Below are 18,407 nucleotides of genomic sequence, written 5' to 3'. Positions count from 1 at the left end.
GCTCTGAAAGAGGAAACACTATGTGTAGTGACAGTGTATCAACAGTGCTATGTGCAGTGACAATGTATCAACAGTTGTAAGACTATGTGCAGTAACAATCTATCAACAGTGGTAAAGCTATGTACGGTGACAATGTAACAACAGTGGTTACAGTATGTACAGCGACAATAACAGTTATACCAGTCTGCATAATGACACTTCAATATGTGTGGTAACAGTGAGCAATGAGAACGTGACAAGGTAACAATATGTATAGTTACTAACAGTGTGACAAATGAGTTAACAACGCCACTGTAAGTTTGCTAGCAGTACGTATACTGACCAAGTACTAACACTGTAATAACCACTGCATCACTATGTAATTTGTGGCAGCAGTACGTATTGTGATGATGTAACATGTGACAGCAATACGTATAGAGATGTAACGTGTGACAGAAGTATAGTGATGATGTAACATGTGGCTGCAGTACGCATAGTGATGATGCAAAGTGTGGTAGCTGTTCGTCTAGTGCCAGTAATATATATTCTGTGGATAAATATATATAATGACGTTGTAAAAACGGTGTAATAACAGCGCACATGCACAGATAACACTGAGATACGGCCATGCACAATGACAGTATAATATGTGTAGTAGCATCACCTGCAGCGACAGTGTACAATAGGGTGGCCAAAAAAAATAAAGAAGCACATCAACAGCGAGCACAAACATCACGTACAGGCTGCAGGACACCATCTCGGCGACGCATCATGCCCGCCCCGACACAACCGGGACGTTGGCCACCGCGAACATGCACACCAGCTTAAAGTCGCCGGCACCCGGCCAACTTAAGACAAGAACTTCCCTCTTTCTATCTCTAAGCAGTTGACGAACAAACTCACAAACTTATCGTAGTGTCTATTAGAAAGTCCAGTTTAGTTTGGAAAGAAGTTCTCAGCAATTTCCAAAAGTTGTTCTCGGTCAAAGTTCCGTAAACTGAAGGGTTCGAAAGAAACTTGTCGCTAAGTGCGGGCGTCTATTAAAAGTCCTGTTCAGTTTGGGTGGAAAAGTTCGCCATGATTCTCCAAGTTGCCCCCCCCCCCCAACCCCCACCCCCTCCTCCCCTTTCCCCCCTGGTCCAAAGTTTCAGCGGCCAAAGTTGTGATGACTCCAGATTTCCAAGGTCATTCGAGGTCGACCGTCGGGTATAAAGCTGATGGCAGCAATCACGAGGTGAGGCGAGGCTCAGCGGCGGAGGCGGCGGCGACGGCGTTCCGTCCGTCCTCCCTCCGTCTTGACCACAGGTGACGCGCGTTAACACCCCCGACTCCCCCGCACGTGCGTCCACGGTAACCCCGCCACCCATCATCTCATCTGTGTGTGTCTCTCTCTCTCTGGCTTCACGTGTTGCAGTGACCCTCTCACTTGACTCAACGAGACTACGATATACAGCCGACCATCAGGGTGAGACGGACGAGATGAGAGACAGTAACCCGAACCCTCCCCCGTGCCTCGTACTGCTGGTTCCTCTCCCTTGTGAGATTTTGGGACGCACATGAAGAAATCTTCTTATCTACGAGCTACTGGTCTACACTGGTTGGTGGGTGGTTAACGATATATCTCTATCAGTGACTTAGGGTACGGTATGTGGCACGGTGTGGTACAAACCACAGTAAGCACACCTAGACGCACACCAAGTATGGTCCTCAGCCTAAGTCATACTCACCATCTCGAACCCCTGAGGACCACAGGCCGACCCTTGAGATGCACGGTGTGACCACTGACCTGACCCTTTCAAACTAGCCAGAGGTCACGCCATCACGTAGAATGGTCGTTACGTCGATTTCAAGAGAAAGACCACAGCAAAATGTGGTCCTAGACTATACAACCCAATTGGCTAGGTCGGTCTCACTACAACACCAACGTGAAATCACACACAAAAATGTGAAAGTGTGTCGTTCATTTCAACTGCAGTAATATATTCTGATGGCTGCCTCTGAGCATTCACACATATGTCTAACAATTCATTAAGACATGAAATTTCAAGGAATATAAGGTAGCGTACATCCCATTTTGCAGTCGGATGATAATCGTACACCACAGTGAGAAGTTCCCAGTTGTAATGTGTTGTTGCTGAACTTCTCGAGGCCTTAGCTTGACACGGGCCCTTGATTTGAGATTGCTTATCTGGGTAACGTCATATGATGACTCTCTCAGAACAGGAAAATGGAATGAAAGAACAAAAGCACATCCTCAGCCGTTCAAACACACACACACACACACACACACACACACACACACACACAACAGATCTAACGTGAGGACTGTCAATCTTTGATATAGGAACGAGTTCTTTATCCTTACAGCCAAGTGAATCATACGGGCCCTCCACCATCACAACACAGCTTTCCGGAATTTACAACCCAGATAGGTTGTGAACTCCAGAATACAGCCGCCATAGATTGTGTTACCTGCTGTTCAACTGTATGGCAGGAAAAGATCACACACACACACACACACACACACACACACACACACACACACACAAAACAAAAGATTGCTGGTTTGTGCCAACATCTCCTCACACAAACTGAGATTACAAGTATAATAATCCTTAAACACGTTAACAAACAACATACTATTCTTAATGAGTGTACATAAGTTACAGGGAGATATGATAGTCACCACAACAAAGCAAACAAGTCATCACCATGAATAGTATATATATATATATATATATATATATATATATATATATATATATATATATATATATATATATATATATATATATATATATGATGTCCGAGGTCCTAGTTCAATACTCACATCTGCAAATTCGTGTTCTGACACCAAAAGAAGCACTGTACTAAGTTACTTTGTGAAGATCTTAAAATAGTTATGTCTTTGATCATGAAACAGCCACACTCTCGGGTTTCGTGAGGAAAACCAGCGGGAGTCACACTTGACAATCTCCGTGTTGGTGTAGACGTGAGGCGTGGCGAGAGTCCAGCTTTAAGGATGTGTTGGTGATTACCTGAGGTGTCGGCCGCGGTCATCCCGCCGCCCTTCCCTGAAACTAGATCACCTCATTACCGCCATTACTCTCGCCCTCATCACCGGCGTCTACCACATCCCAGGGACACAAGTGGACCAGCCCCTCGATGGCTGTAAAGTACGACCTTCAACAACCGCATAATATGATCAGTGTTAAGGGGAAGAACATAACACTGACGGTTAAAAAAGACAACTGAGTAGGTTTAAATATCTTGGTTGCTCTTCCCATATCTCCTCCTAGCTCTCCTGCTCCCTCCTTGTCCTCCCTCCTTCTAGCTTTGCGTGCTCCTCTTCCCACTCCCAAAAAAATGTCTTCCTCCCGCTTCCCAGGCACGCCTCCATCCTCAACAGGCAGGCTGCTCTTCTTATGGTCAAACACGTACTCACTCCTCCATACCAAAAAAAAAGATATCGTCCTTTCCTATCATCCAATGTGTCCTCTTTCCACTAGCCAGACAGGTCTCGTACTCCCAAGTTCAACATGTTTCCTTCCCTTAGGGCGACACTGTCTCCTTCCCCTACCCTTGCATGACCAACCTCCATCTAAACCCAAGTTCTTCCTGTTCCTTCTCTTTGCCACGTGTAACCCCTCCCTCACCTGATATAACTCCTCCACCCGGTCAAGCACGCTCCCCTCCTCCTGACCTGGAGCCAAGCATGATCAACTTCACCTACATCTAGACTGCCCCCTCACCCCTCGCCCTGCATGTCACATCCCCTTACCCTAGCGTATCCCCCGCCCCCCCACTTCCTACACGTCTCAGATCTTCTCCAGACAGTCATCCTTCCCCCTCAAGCTTACATATCCTCTCTGCTACACTAGCCACGCCTTCTTAACCTAACCACGTTTTCGTCACCCTCTCCCCTAGCCCGGTGTGCCTTTCTCCCCCTAATCAGGCATAACCCCCACCCCACACACATTACTTGAGCAGCTCTCTCTCTCTCTCTCTCTCTCTCTCTCTCTCTCTCTCTCTCTCTCTCTCTCTCTCTCTCTCTCTCTCTCTCTCTCCCCTCCAGAACGTTAATCTATGAACTATCATGAGAGGCTGAAAGAATCGAACTATACAGCTCAGAAAGAAGACTGTCAATATACTGCAGGTAAACAAATAGAAAGAATACCGAGCTAAATTAAGTAACTCCAAACTTCTCAAGATGGAAGAAACAGAGTCGTTAAGTTTGCAAGAATACCATGGAATGTACTGGAAAGAATTATATCAAACAACGATATAAGAAAAAATAGCTAAAAAGAAAATGTTCGCTGCACTACCGGGAGATATAAGATAAATAGAACTAAAGAAGAAATGAAAGAAAACTTTATATAGGTAAAAGTCAGTTCCAGATGAACCCAGGATTGACAATAACGTAGCGAACGTGGCGACAGCCAGCAACAGAATTATTCATCTAACGAGATGTAACGTGAGCGCTACCAGCCTAGCACTAACTTCAGACAGAATCTTGTGGCAAGTACAGTACTCTTAACCCAGTGTGTTGCCCTACCCTTACCGAGTTAGTCTGGTACGTGGCCTTCTGGCCGCAGCCCAGCTTACCACCTTCTCCCAGATGCATCAACACCCACTGCCTCCGTCTGTGCATGTCTCCCTCCACCCTGCTCCTGCGAGACCCCTCTCCCCTCAGTTTATAAGTCATGTCCTTCTCAGTCTTCCTAACCAACCTTCTTCTCGTCCTTGCCAAGCACATCTACCTCCTCCAAGTCATACACGTACCTCTCATCCTTCCCACGTACATCCCCCTCCATCAAGTCATGCACATCCCACATCATCCTTACCCAGTCTGTCCGGCATGAATATTCCTCGCATCCCTACTATCTTCCTCTCTCTAGTCGTACATGTTCCCTTCGTCATAGTCAGGTATATCCTCCTCCCTCTAGCTGTTCACCTCCCTGATGCCAGACAGTCCCCCTACCCTGTCCTTGCCCAGCAAGTTCATCTCCTGCTGTATCCTTCCTTCCCTTTGGTTCTACATGCTACTCTCCCCTTAGCCAAGAGCGTCCCTATACCACAAGCCAAACAAAGTAACTTCCCCCTTAACCATGCATTTTCCCCACTCACCCTTGTCCTAACTTACCCTCCACCCTGCTAATGCATGTCTCTACCGCCACCCCCGCGATCAAACCAAACGTCACTCTTCATCCCTTAACCCAGCAGACCCATCTTACACTCGCCAGCCAATCCTCCTTCCTCTTGTCCAATGGTTCCTAACGTGTTTGAGGTGATGGTCCAATACAGCTTACCTTGTGGCCCACCTCTTGAGGAAAATTTTGACAAAACTGGAATACTATAAACACCCTAAAATGACTTTGTACATATACTGAAGATTAGTCGTTCAGACGTGATCATGTACTGACCCTACAACAGCAACAGCAGCCGCCATGGCCCACGGAACCACTGCCCTCGTCAGTCTGGCCTCCCTCGTCTGCTTCAGGATTCCCCCCCCCTCCCCCATCCTTAACCCTGGCTATGCACGTCCCCCTTCCCCTCCTCCCCACAGCAAGGCTAGCCAGACATGTTCTCCCCACTCCCCCCATACCAACCACATCCTCTCCCCCACCCGCTACCCAACAACACATACCCCCTCCCAGAGAAAGGCTAGCCAGGCACGTTCTCCCCCTCAATGCCAACCACGTCGTCTCACCCCCCCCCACCAACCCTCATCTCCCCCTCCCGCCCGCTAACAGCGCATCCCCCTCTCCCATACCACCTCCTCCCCCTCCTCAACAAGCACCATCCCCAGGTATCCCACCATAATTACTCGGGTGGGCTGATGACTCCCGGATTACTCCCCCATCGATCCCAGTTTTACACCAGACCATCAAAACCAAAAAATTCCGAGCGGATTCCGCTGTCTTTGGTTCACTCAGGCCCGGGAGGAGGTACCTGTGGCCGCGACGCGTCGCGTCCACACACACACACACACACACACACACACACACACACTCCCGCGCTCTGCTACTGTCCGGCGCGCCGTCCGAATCATGGGGATCTGTTCTCTCGCCCGACTAGTGAACTGCATCTGGCATTTGCAGGAGGAGAGGATAAAGACAAAATGAAGGCAAACACCTTCAGGAAAAAAGACAAAAACCAAATTCCTTGACATTCCTGGGGCGTGATATATATATATATATATATATATATATATATATATATATATATATATATATATATATATATATATATATTTATAATTCCAACGGAATCGAGTTCATTCCCGACAGCGCGGGCCCCTCACTCCCACCCAGCCCCATTCCAGGGACGTCGACTGACCACTGTCCACAAGGAATGCTATTGAAATTTTTCGGATGGCGGTGGAAACGAGGGGAAAAATGTTTGTGACTTAAGAAGACGACGGAAGCTCCTCCCCCACCCCCTCCTCCCTCCCTTCCCTCTTACCCCCGGGCCCCCATCTCTATCCCTCCCCTCTCTCCCTCCCCCCCTACCCCCTGGAGGTCGTAAGGGAAGTAGGGAGAAGACAGGGAGAGAGAGAGAGAGAGAGAGAGAGAGAGAGAGAGAGAGAGAGAGAGAGAGAGAGAGAGAGAGAGAGAGAGAGAGAGAGAGAGAGGGGTAAGGGAGTAGAGAGAGGTGCTGATAAATACGTGGGAGGGGGAGATGGATGGTCAACAAATGGGCCATCGGTAAGATGATGATGTAATATCAAAATTGATAACATGAAAGAAAAGATACGAAAAAAATCTAAGTTAACTCCCAGGAAAAATGGTAGAATTGTAAGATGAATAAATACTGTACCAAGAATAAAACATTTGTTGTTCTTCATACAGGGTGGTGGTGTGGTTCATATAGGGCAGGTGCAGGTGGTGTGGTTCATATAGGGCAGGTGCAGGTGGTGTGGTTCATATAGGGCAGGTGCAGGTGGTGTGGTTCATACAGGGCAGGTGCAGGTGGTGTGGTTCATACAGGGCAGGTGCAGGTGGTGTGGTTCATACAGGGCAGATGGAGGTGGTGTGGTTCATACAGGGCAGATGGAGGTGGTGTGGTTCATACAGGGCAGGTGCAGGTGGTGTGGTTCATACAGGACAGGTGTAGGTGGTGTGGTTCATACAGAGAGGGTGCAGGTGGTGTGGTTCACAGAGGGCAGATGCATAAATGCCCAAGTGCTTTCGTTCGCACATAGAAAGATCAGCGTGCCTAGTCATCATGCAGAGGTGTCTAGGGGATTTGGTCCACGCAAGAAATGCCTGGATGTTTCTGTCCAAACATGAGGAGGTCTTGGGGAGATGACCCATACGAGATGCATAAGGTCGGCCGGGTTTGCTCCAGGCACCACTGGACGCCCTATCCTACGCACGAGATGGACGAGACACTGGTGCCTGGCGGACGCATCATTTCTCTTTATCTTCTTTTGCGAGTTGCTACGAGAATGGGGCCTGTGGAGGAAGCAATATAGGCCGTAGGAGGGTGGGGGAACACCTTGCGATACTGGGCAATGCATGTGGCAGGAGAGATGAGTGGCTAGTTCTCGTAGGGGGGCTTGACGCCTGAGAAGGGTGGGCGGGGTCTGTGTGTGTGTGTGTGTGTGTGTGTGTGTGTGTGTGTGTGTGTGTGTGTGTGTGTGTGTGTGTGTGTGTGTTCATCCCTCTCTGTGCGCCTCACTCGTCTATCCCTCCCTCCCGCTCCTCACCATCCCCGACCCTCCAGCGTCTCCATATATTTGGCACACACAGCTCCCCTAAGTCGGCCCTCCGCCTATTTGCTCTGTATTTTCCTGCCCGCGACATCATTGAATTGCTGATCAATGTGAAGAAAATTACACTTTAGTGGACCCGCGACCAGCGTCCATCTGGGGCCACGGCTGAGCCTCCAGTTTATTTGTCCAGGGGAATGGAGGAGTTCTGCTTCCCACCTCGGGACTTTTTATTTCTCCTCAGCCCACACAGTTCACGGGTCCGTCCGTCCTCATGCCTCGAAATGACTTAAATAACCAGAGGCTACATGTGATGCTACGGTGCAAGCTTAGAGAAATAATGTAATGCATTTCGTTACATTATATTTTCATGTGGTAAAAGATTTTAACGACCATACTTGCGATTTACCAAAATCACGTCATCTTCAAGAAATTTTACTCTGAGAAAGTAAATACTACAAGAAGATCGAGTTCTAGCAATGGACAATAAGGGTAAGCTACGTCATACGTGGAGCTCGGCAACTGTTAACAAGAGAATAACATTCCGAAACAAGAATAACAAACCACCTGACTCAGGAACACCGGATTTTTTGTTCGTAACAAACGGCAGTGTTTGTTCAGACGAGATATAACCCAGCGTAGTACCTGGTCGTGCAAGATCGGTGCTCCAAGCTCACAAACAAGTGACCTATCTCTCCGTACAAACCGCAATACATCTAAGACCTTTTACAGCTTAACCCACCTGATGGTTCACTTCAGCTTCTATAGCTCCATCCGCTACCATGTCCACTCCTAGGTATCTAAAACACTCTACTTCCTCCAGGTTCTTTCCTCTCAAACTCACACTCCAACCATCTTGTCTCTTCCCCTTCCTAAAACACATAGCCTTACTTTTAATCACACCAATTCTCAACTTCCTTCTTTCACACCCTTAAGAGGCAAAAAACAGCTCCCGTAAGCTTCTCACTCAAGTCTGCCACCAGAGCCGTGTCATCTGCAAACAGCAACCGACAACTACCACGACCCCACCCCCAACATACTACACAACCGCCCCTTCTCGCCATGACACTCGCATTTACTTCCTTCAGTACAACATCTATGAACAGATTAAACAGCAATAATGGCACCATAAACGCAGCTCTACCTCCATCTGGAAGCAGTCACCCTCCCCCGTTTCTACTCGCACACATGTCTTATTCTCGCGATAAAATCTCTTCACTCACTGCTTCTGATAATTTTTCTCACACACCATATATACTCGAAGTACGTTCCTCAAGGTACCTCACTCAAAATGCTTTCTCCGGATCCATTATTGCCACATACAAATCCATCTCTCTATTAAATATCTATCACAAAATTCTTCAAAGACCTGATACAAATATCGTCTACCACTCATAAAGCAACAGTCTGATGCTATGTGTATACCACGACCCTCTCAATCACCACTGTTCAAAACAAAATAACAGGTATGCGTAAAATACTTGTACCTCAACATTTCAAGAATTCACTTTTGTTCCCCTTGCCTTTATACAACAGCATCATACAGTTATTCCGCCAGTCCTCAGGCTCCTTATCATGAACCATACATATAATGAATATCCTAACCAGCCAATTACCATCACTGTCATTCTCTTTCTTGAGAAATTCAACTGCAAACTTATCCACTCTCGTCTCTTTCCCGCACTTCATCTTAAACGCAGGGTTTCACCACCTCTTCTCTTTTCACCAAACCATTCGCTATGACTTTCATCCGGGATTCCTCCACGTCCCAAACAACCCTTATCTGCCACCTAATTGCGTACACATTCAACAGTTCTTGAAAACTCATTCCTACTCCTCCTTACCTCTTCTTTACCTGTTACCACTTCCACATTTGCTCCCTTTATCGATTTGGTATTTTGTTTTCCTTACACTATTCACCTTCTTCCAAATTCTTTTTTTTTATCTCCCTAATGTGCGCCGATGCTCTCTCATCCCGTTTTTCATTTATCTTCCTTTTCAACCTAAACAACGTTCCGTTGATCTCGTGCCACTTTCTCTTGTACATCACCCATTCACTCGCACTCCTTCCCTGCAGGCAGCGTCCACGCACCTCTCTTTTCTCTTTTACTTCCTCATCCCACCACTCAATACCCTCTTTCAAACGCCCACATCTCACCTTCCACATGCCACACGCTTCACCCACACATGTAAGCAATTCTTCGGTAAATACTTTCCATTCCTGGCCCACGACCCTCGTTTCATTTACTCTCACCTTATTCCATTCCTTACGCAATATCTCGTGGTACCTCCACACACGAGCCTCTATTTCAGCTCGCTCACTTTCACCACCTTCTTGACACCCAAGTCATTTACGCCTTACCTAAATCCACTATAAACTTTCACACTCGCCTCTGATAAGAGGTGATCAAACATCTCCAACAGCTGCTTGTCTCAGCACATTCACGTCCAACAGTCTCTCCTTTGCACGTCTGTCAGTTTGCACATAATCCAATGATATCCGTTCAACCCCCCCCCCCTCCTCTCTCTCTCTCTCTCTCTCTCTCTCTCTCTCTCTCTCTCTCTCTCTCTCTCTCTCTCTCTCTCTCTCACACACACACACACACGCATAATTATGCATGCATTATTTCTTAACCAGGCATTCCCTATCATCAGTTCTTTTTCGGCACAACTCCACAATCTTTTCACCGTTTTAATTTATGGTGTGTACGTCGCTTCCCCAAATCATACCATCCACTGCCACATTAACCACTCTTGCACTTGAATCTCCCATAACTAATATTCTATCAGTAACATCAAAATTGCTGACGCAGCTCTATTCTAAATACTTGCCTCTCCTCCTCAATCCTCTCGCTAACTGATGCATAAACACGGACAACCATCCACTTCTCGTAATCCATTTATACTCTCAACCACAATAGTCTGAATATTACTTCCTTACACTCGTTTAACACACTTCCGCCGACGGCTGATGAAATTCAGCCCAAGCAGATGTAAAGTAATGAGGTTGGGAGAGCGAAAGACGACCTCGATATGAATATCATCAAGCGGGATATAAATTGCAGGTACCTCCTGTTCCCAGAGTCTCACATAAGGAGAATAGTAAAGGAGACAAACTGTCTGCTGGCAAACACTACAACAGCATTCAAGGGTATGAGTAAGGAAATATTCAGCAAGCTGTTCACATCCTACATCCGGCCCAAAAACAAGCATATGCTTCTCAAGTTTGGTGTCGCCGCACTTAAAGAAGCACAGCTAAATGACAAAGACGGTCCAGAGGTGGGTAACAAAGACGGAACAAGAATCAAGAGAGCTGAGTTACAGGGAACTGTTAGAGGTCTTATCTTTTGTCCACCCTGTAGAGAGAGAGAGAGAGAGAGAGAGAGAGAGAGAGAGAGAGAGAGAGAGAGAGAGAGAGAGAGAGAGAGAGAGAGAGAGAGAGAGGAATGAGGACCGACCTGATCACAACTTTTCAGTTTTCAAACCAGTCTGATCATGTCAACAGTGAAAAGTTCTTCGAAAGACGCAACGACAGAATAACCAGACGCCATAACATGAAATCAAGCGAGAAATGTGTTTGTAGAGAATGTAAGAAAAATATTCTTCATAGTACAAGAACGATGGATGAATGGAAGATGCCGGACGATGAAACTGCTAATAATAATGTCTTGTTTCTGCTGGTGTTCTCTCCCTGATAAAGAAAGGCACAATCATTCTGGTGTGGTGGCAGCATTTTGAGCCGCCAGGTCACATCTTGGCCTCTGTCTCAATGACGACCCGCCTCTTTAGTTTTCATTCTTGTTCTTGTTATATAAACGACATCCAAAACCAGGTTCTCTCACACACCTTCGTTATAACTGGACAGTCGCAGCCACTTTCATGACAGGTCATTTATCCCTCGCGCACACCTTTGTGTCGACCACGAACAAGCCACAAGCCTCAGCATACTTCAGTACTCGGTAACTTCAGCACACTGTACTTCTGACCCTATAAAAGAGAGCACCCCAGCCAGGACACTGCTACTAACATGAGCCAAGGCATGTAATCAGCTTCAAGATAAAAAAAATTTATATATTATTATTATTATTATTATTATACTTTGTCGCTGTCTCCCGCGTTTGCGAGGTAGCGCAAGGAAACAGACGAAAGAAATGGCCCAACCCCCCCCCCCATACACATGTATATACATACGTCCACACACGCAAATATACATACCTACACAGCTTTCCATGGTTTACCCCAGACGCTTCACATGCCTTGATTCAATCCACTGACAGCACGTCAACCCCGGTATACCACATCGCTCCAATTCACTCTATTCCTTGCCCTCCTTTCACCCTCCTGCATGTTAAGGCCCCGATCACACAAAATCTTTTTCACTCCATCTTTCCACCTCCAATTTGGTCTCCCTCTTCTCCTTGTTCCCTCCACCTCCGACACATATATCCTCTTGGTCAATCTTTCCTCACTCATCCTCTCCATGTGCCCAAACCACTTCAAAACACCCTCTTCTGCTCTCTCAACCACGCTCTTTTTATTTCCACACATCTCTCTTACCCTTACGTTACTCACTCGATCAAACCACCTCACACCACACATTGTCCTCAAACATCTCATTTCCAGCACATCCATCCTCCTGCGCACAACTCTATCCATAGCCCACGCCTCGCAACCATACAACATTGTTGGAACCACTATTCCTTCAAACATACCCATTTTTGCTTTCCGAGATAATGTTCTCGACTTCCACACATTCTTCAAGGCCCCCAGGATTTTCGCCCCCTCCCCCACACTATGATCCACTTCCGCTTCCATGGTTCCATCCGCTGCCAGATCCACTCCCAGATATCTAAAACACTTCACTTCCTCCAGTTTTTCTCCATTCAAACTCACCTCCCAATTGACTTGACCCTCAACCCTACTGTACCTAATAACCTTGCTCTTATTCACATTTACTCTTAACTTTCTTCTTCCACACACTTTTCCAAACTCAGTCACCAGCTTCTGCAGTTTCTCACATGAATCAGCCACCAGCGCTGTACCATCAGCGAACAACAACTGACTCACTTCCCAAGCTCTCTCATCCCCAACAGACTTCATACTTGCCCCTCTTTCCAAAACTCTTGCATTTACCTCCCTAACAACCCCATCCATAAACAAATTAAACAACCATGGAGACATCACACACCCCTGCCGCAAACCTACATTCACTGAGAACCAATCACTTTCCTCTCTTCCTACACGTACACATGCCTTACATCCTCGATAAAAACTTTTCACTGCTTCTAACAACTTTCCTCCCACACCATATATTCTTAATACCTTCCACAGAGCATCTCTATCAACTCTATCATATGCCTTCTCCAGATCCATAAATGCTACATACAAATCCATTTGCTTTTCTAAGTATTTCTCACATACATTCTTCAAAGCAAACACCTGATCCACACATCCTCTACCATATATATATATATATATATATATATATATATATATATATATATATATATATATATATATATATATACGCCCAAGTTTTGTTTTCATCTAGGTTCTGCTTGAAGGGATGTGCGTTTATCCCAAGACTTTAGATTGGGCTGCGGGACCATCAGATAGCCGGCCGGAGCTCCCGTGTTCTGTCTCCTGCTGACTACCCTGCCCTCATCTCATGGTTAGGCTTACTCAACGTTTTCTTTTTCTTTTTTTTTTCCCGGATCTTTTCCATTTCTACTTCGAAGTCTACAAGTCCTTTTTCAGACTCGTTTGCTTTTTCTACAAAGAATTTTCCCCGTCTTCATACCCGACTCCTTTCTATGATTCCACTCTAGTTCTACGTCTTTGTCTAATCCATCAGGTCTATATTTCCTGCAACTTGTTGTCTTTCGCATTCCTTATTCACCCTATTTTTTTCCCGTACTGACTATAACCTCAAGTTCCACAATCCCTGCAATATTCAATCTCACGTTACCATACTTCTTACTTCGCCCACACGTTCTACAATGATCATTCAGCCTTGTCTTTACTAATCTTAATCTCGCGATTTATCGCTCCTTCACCGGTGAACCTGGACTTTCCCTACCATCATGTTTCCCCAGTCTCCGACTCCGTCTCACATTTACCAGCCTCTCTATCTTCCTTCTCAAATCCCACCACCAGCCTCCTCCTCCTCCTCCTCCCAAAATTACTTCTTGTTTTACCTCTTTCGACTCTCCTCTGACCCCCAAGACCTCTTCGAACTTCCCTGTCTAACTCGATTTCCATTCAGAGCTTCCTTCTTCAACATCACCATCTCTTAACTCTCTCTCTCTCTCTCTCTCTCTCTCTCTCTCTCTCTCTCTCTCTCAATATCTCTCTCTCAATATCTCTCCTCCATCTATTAAAGTCTTCCTCATCGTCTGCACTGCACTTCATTTCTGCCTCCTACTCATTCTGCCAAGGAGAGAGAGAGAGAGAGAGAGAGAGAGAGAGAGAGAGAGAGAGAGAGAGAGAGAGAGAGAGAGAGAGAGAGAGTTCACTGTAAGGAGACCTCCTCCTCTTCCAGCCCCAGCAGGATGGAAGGTGAAACAGAGGAGGAGGAAGGAGTTGGGGGAGGAGGGGGACAGATGGAAGAGGGAGAGGGAGGGAGGGAGGGAGGGAGGGTGATTCCTTGGTGCGAGAGGACCGCTCGCACCCCCCCAGCCCCAACTCCCAGTAGCTCGTCAGACTCAAATGGAGGGGACAGACGAGATCCGGTACCAATCGTCCCAATCCTCTTTTGGCGCGATCCACTCCCACACACTGGGACAAAAAGGATCTGGTTTGACTCGCCCACCTTCTTTTGTTTCGGTTCTTCTTGTAATCTTGATGGGTAAACGAAAACGGACGGAGATAAGAGAAGGAAACGCTGCAAAAGGTGTTGTTTTTTCCATTTTTCTTGTGATACAATGTTTAGAAACGGCGACTGCGGAAACGGCGCGTTGAATTCTTTTTTCTTCCCTATAACTTCTCTTTGGGACGCAAGGGGATTGGGAGAGGGGGATGGTGGGGGTTTAGGAATAAATACATCTACAACACTACACTATGATCATAAACCGCCCACCAATGAAATACATCATCAGAATTCATTCTGGAACAACTCTCTTTTTTTCAGCAGGATACAGAGAGAGAGAGAGAGAGAGAGAGAGAGAGAGAGAGAGAGAGAGAGAGAGAGAGAGAGAGAGAGAGAGGGAATCACAGTAAAACCCTCTAACACACACACACACACACACTCAACCATGGTAATCATAAGACCCAGTATGGCAGGTGGGTCCCTACTGCAGGTGAACAGGTGCAGCAGAACTCCAATTTGCTCTGGATGATTTTCACTCGTCTCTTGAGTGCTCAACCCCTTGAGCACGTCGCTGTGACCCCTGGGTATGAAAGACCTTATTATCTCTGGACTCACTACGACAGGTACGGGTGCCGTAACCCAAACAGGAGGTCAGTGGGACGAGTCAGCTCGTCATATCCAAGGCTGTCGTAAGGTCGTGCTCCAGGGAGTTAAGCCAGGAGCTTGGAGCCGATGGTAAGGCGTTATACCCCCATACATCAGTATACGCGTCCCTCTTCATTCAGGTTGGAACGCCATAGTCCAGAGATACTCCCCCATAACGACCACGTCTGCTAACAGGAAGCGCGGAAGTCATACGAACCCGGAGGAACTCTCGGCTCTTGGAATGACTAGGTGTGCCAGACGAGCAACACGCGTCTCGAACCAATCCGTCTCGTGCGACAGAATAAATCGCCTCTCACACGCCAGGAGAGCAGCAGCAGCACTCACCCTCCGGTATGTGTATGGCCAACACCGGCTCGACAGGAGGTAAATACCTGTCTACGATATTAGCTATTCTGTCAAGTAAAGATCTTTCTTGTGTATCCAAGTGAAGATCTCTCTTGCGCGTTTAGAAACAAGTAGAATATTACAGTTTAAGACTCTGAATCTTTCGGTGAGCTTAATCAACAAGTAACGAGATAAATGAGTGATCAAACCCAACGGAAATAACATTCGGGTATAAACAAAACAGAACATAATATCTTCATGACAAGATGTGTGTGATGCGGTATCAACAAAAGGCATGATGAACACAACATCATTTGAAATACCATAGAAACAGAAAGTATAAACACGCCAAACATTGCCTATTGCTAGAAAGCACATCAGTTTTAAGTAAATTCAGTCGTATTGAAACGCTACAGTTCATCCAGATTATATTTATGTATCGGGTCGAGATTAATTGAGTATACCTAAAAGTTTATATATTGCAACTGCTCATATATATATATATATATATATATATATATATATATATATATATATATATATATATATATATATACACCTAACCGCCGTTTTCCGTGTCAGCCAAGTAGCGTCAGAAAACGGACGAAGAAAGATTTATCCACTCATGTACTTACACGCTCACACATGTACATATACAGACATATAAATATACATATCAACATTATAAACACACACACACACACACACACACATATATATATATATATATATATATATATATATATATATATATATATATATATATATATATATATATATATATATTTTTTTTTTTTTTTTTCATTATACTTTGTCGCTGTCTCCCGCGTTTGCGAGGTAGCGCAAGGAAACAGACGAAAGAAATGGCCCAACCCCCCCCATACACATGTATATACATACGTCCACACACGCAAATATACACACCTACACAGCTTTCCATGGTTTACCCCAGACGCTTCACATGCCTTGATTCAATCCACTGACAGCACGTCAACCCCGGTATACCACATCGCTCCAATTTACTCTATTCCTTGCCCTCCTTTCACCCTCCTGCATGTTCAGGCCCCGATCACACAAAATCTTTTTCACTCCATCTTTCCACCTCCAATTTGGTCTCCCTCTTTTCCTCGTTCCCTCCACCTCCGACACATATATCCTCTTGGTCAATCTTTCCTCACTCATTCTCTCCATGTGCCCAAACCACTTCAAAACACCCTCTTCTGCTCTCTCAACCACGCTCTTTTTATTTCCACACATCTCTCTTACCCTTACGTTACTCACTCGATCAAACCACCTCACACCACACATTGTCCTCAAACATCTCATTTCCAGCACATCCATCCTCCTGCGCACAACTCTATCCATAGCCCACGCCTCGCAACCATACAACATTGTTGGAACCACTATTCCTTCAAACATACCCATTTTTGCTTTCCGAGATAATGTTCTCGACTTCCACACATTTTTCAAGGCCCCCAGAATTTTCGCCCCCTCCCTCACCCTATGATCCACTTCCGCTTCCATGTTTCCATCCGCTGCCAGATCCACTCCCAGATATCTAAAACACTTCACTTCCTCCAGTTTTTCTCCATTCAAACTCACCTCCCAATTGACTTGATCCTCAACCCTACTGTACCTAATAACCTTGCTCTTTTTCACATTTACTCTTAACTTTCTTCTTCCACACACTTTACCAAACTCAGTCACCAGCTTCTGCAGTTTCTCACATGAATTAGCCACCAGCGCTGTATCATCAGCGAACAACAACTGACTCACTTCCCAAGCTCTCTCATCCCCAACAGACTTCATACTTGCCCCTCTTTCCAAAACTCTTGCATTTACCTCCCTAACAACCCCATCCATAAACAAATTAAACAACCATGGAGACATCACACACCCCTGCCGCAAACCTACATTCACTGAGAACCAGTCACTTTCCTCTCTTCCTACACGTACACACACACACACATATATATATATAATATATATATATATATATATATATATATATATATATATATATATATATATATATATATATATATACATGTACAATATTCATACTCGCTAGCCCTCATCCATTCCCGACGCCAACCCGCACCACAGGAAACAGCATCGCCACTCCTTGCGTCAGCGAGGTAGCGCTACGCCTGGAAAAGATAAAAAAAAGGCCACCTTCGTTCACACTCAATCTCTAGCTGTCGTATGTGTGAAGGAGATAGCTTGGATAACGACGGTATGATAACAAGGAAGCAACTTCTAGATGCACCTCGTATGAAGACAGACGCAAGTGCTGGATGTACATGGCAATACGAGAGCACAATCAACCAGTTAATGTTAGGGCGTCAGGGAAAGCAATACCACACGCACAGTGAGCGACTGGGATAACACGTACACTCGTCGTGGTGGGAGATAAAGTGAGCTGTTAGGGACAGCTGGGATAGCGTGGCCAGTGCCCCTGGCCCTTAATGATAAGACAAGTCAACCCGAGAGCACAGATGCTGGACTTCGTAGAAGAAGATTCTGACCAGACCGTAGTTCCACCCGTGGTGACCACCTGAGACGCTTTCATGTGGTGCCAGGGGTCCTGATGTTGGCTTATTTATGTACAGCGATCGACGTGGCGCGGGCAAAACGTGCCCCGGTCAAGGCCATCTCGAGTGAAAACAAAAAAGGGAGAGAATAAGACGAAGAAGATAAAACTCATCGCTCCGTAGATGCTTCCAGACCTGACTCATGAAGGTAGACAGATTATGAGGGAAAGAAGAGAAAAAAGAAAGCAGACGCAATTCTCAAACTTCACTTTTTCGAATAAACGCATTATCCAGGAAACATTAACAAATCCGTTATCCGTCATCGTTCCAGTTGTTTTGGCCTAAACCAAAAACTGAACCGACTTTAAACATGTACACGTTG

The sequence above is a fragment of the Panulirus ornatus genome, chromosome 2, assembly GCF_036320965.1.
Source record: "Panulirus ornatus isolate Po-2019 chromosome 2, ASM3632096v1, whole genome shotgun sequence".
NCBI classification, from domain to species: domain Eukaryota; kingdom Metazoa; phylum Arthropoda; class Malacostraca; order Decapoda; family Palinuridae; genus Panulirus; species Panulirus ornatus.
Note: the sequence above shows the minus strand (reverse complement) of the source record.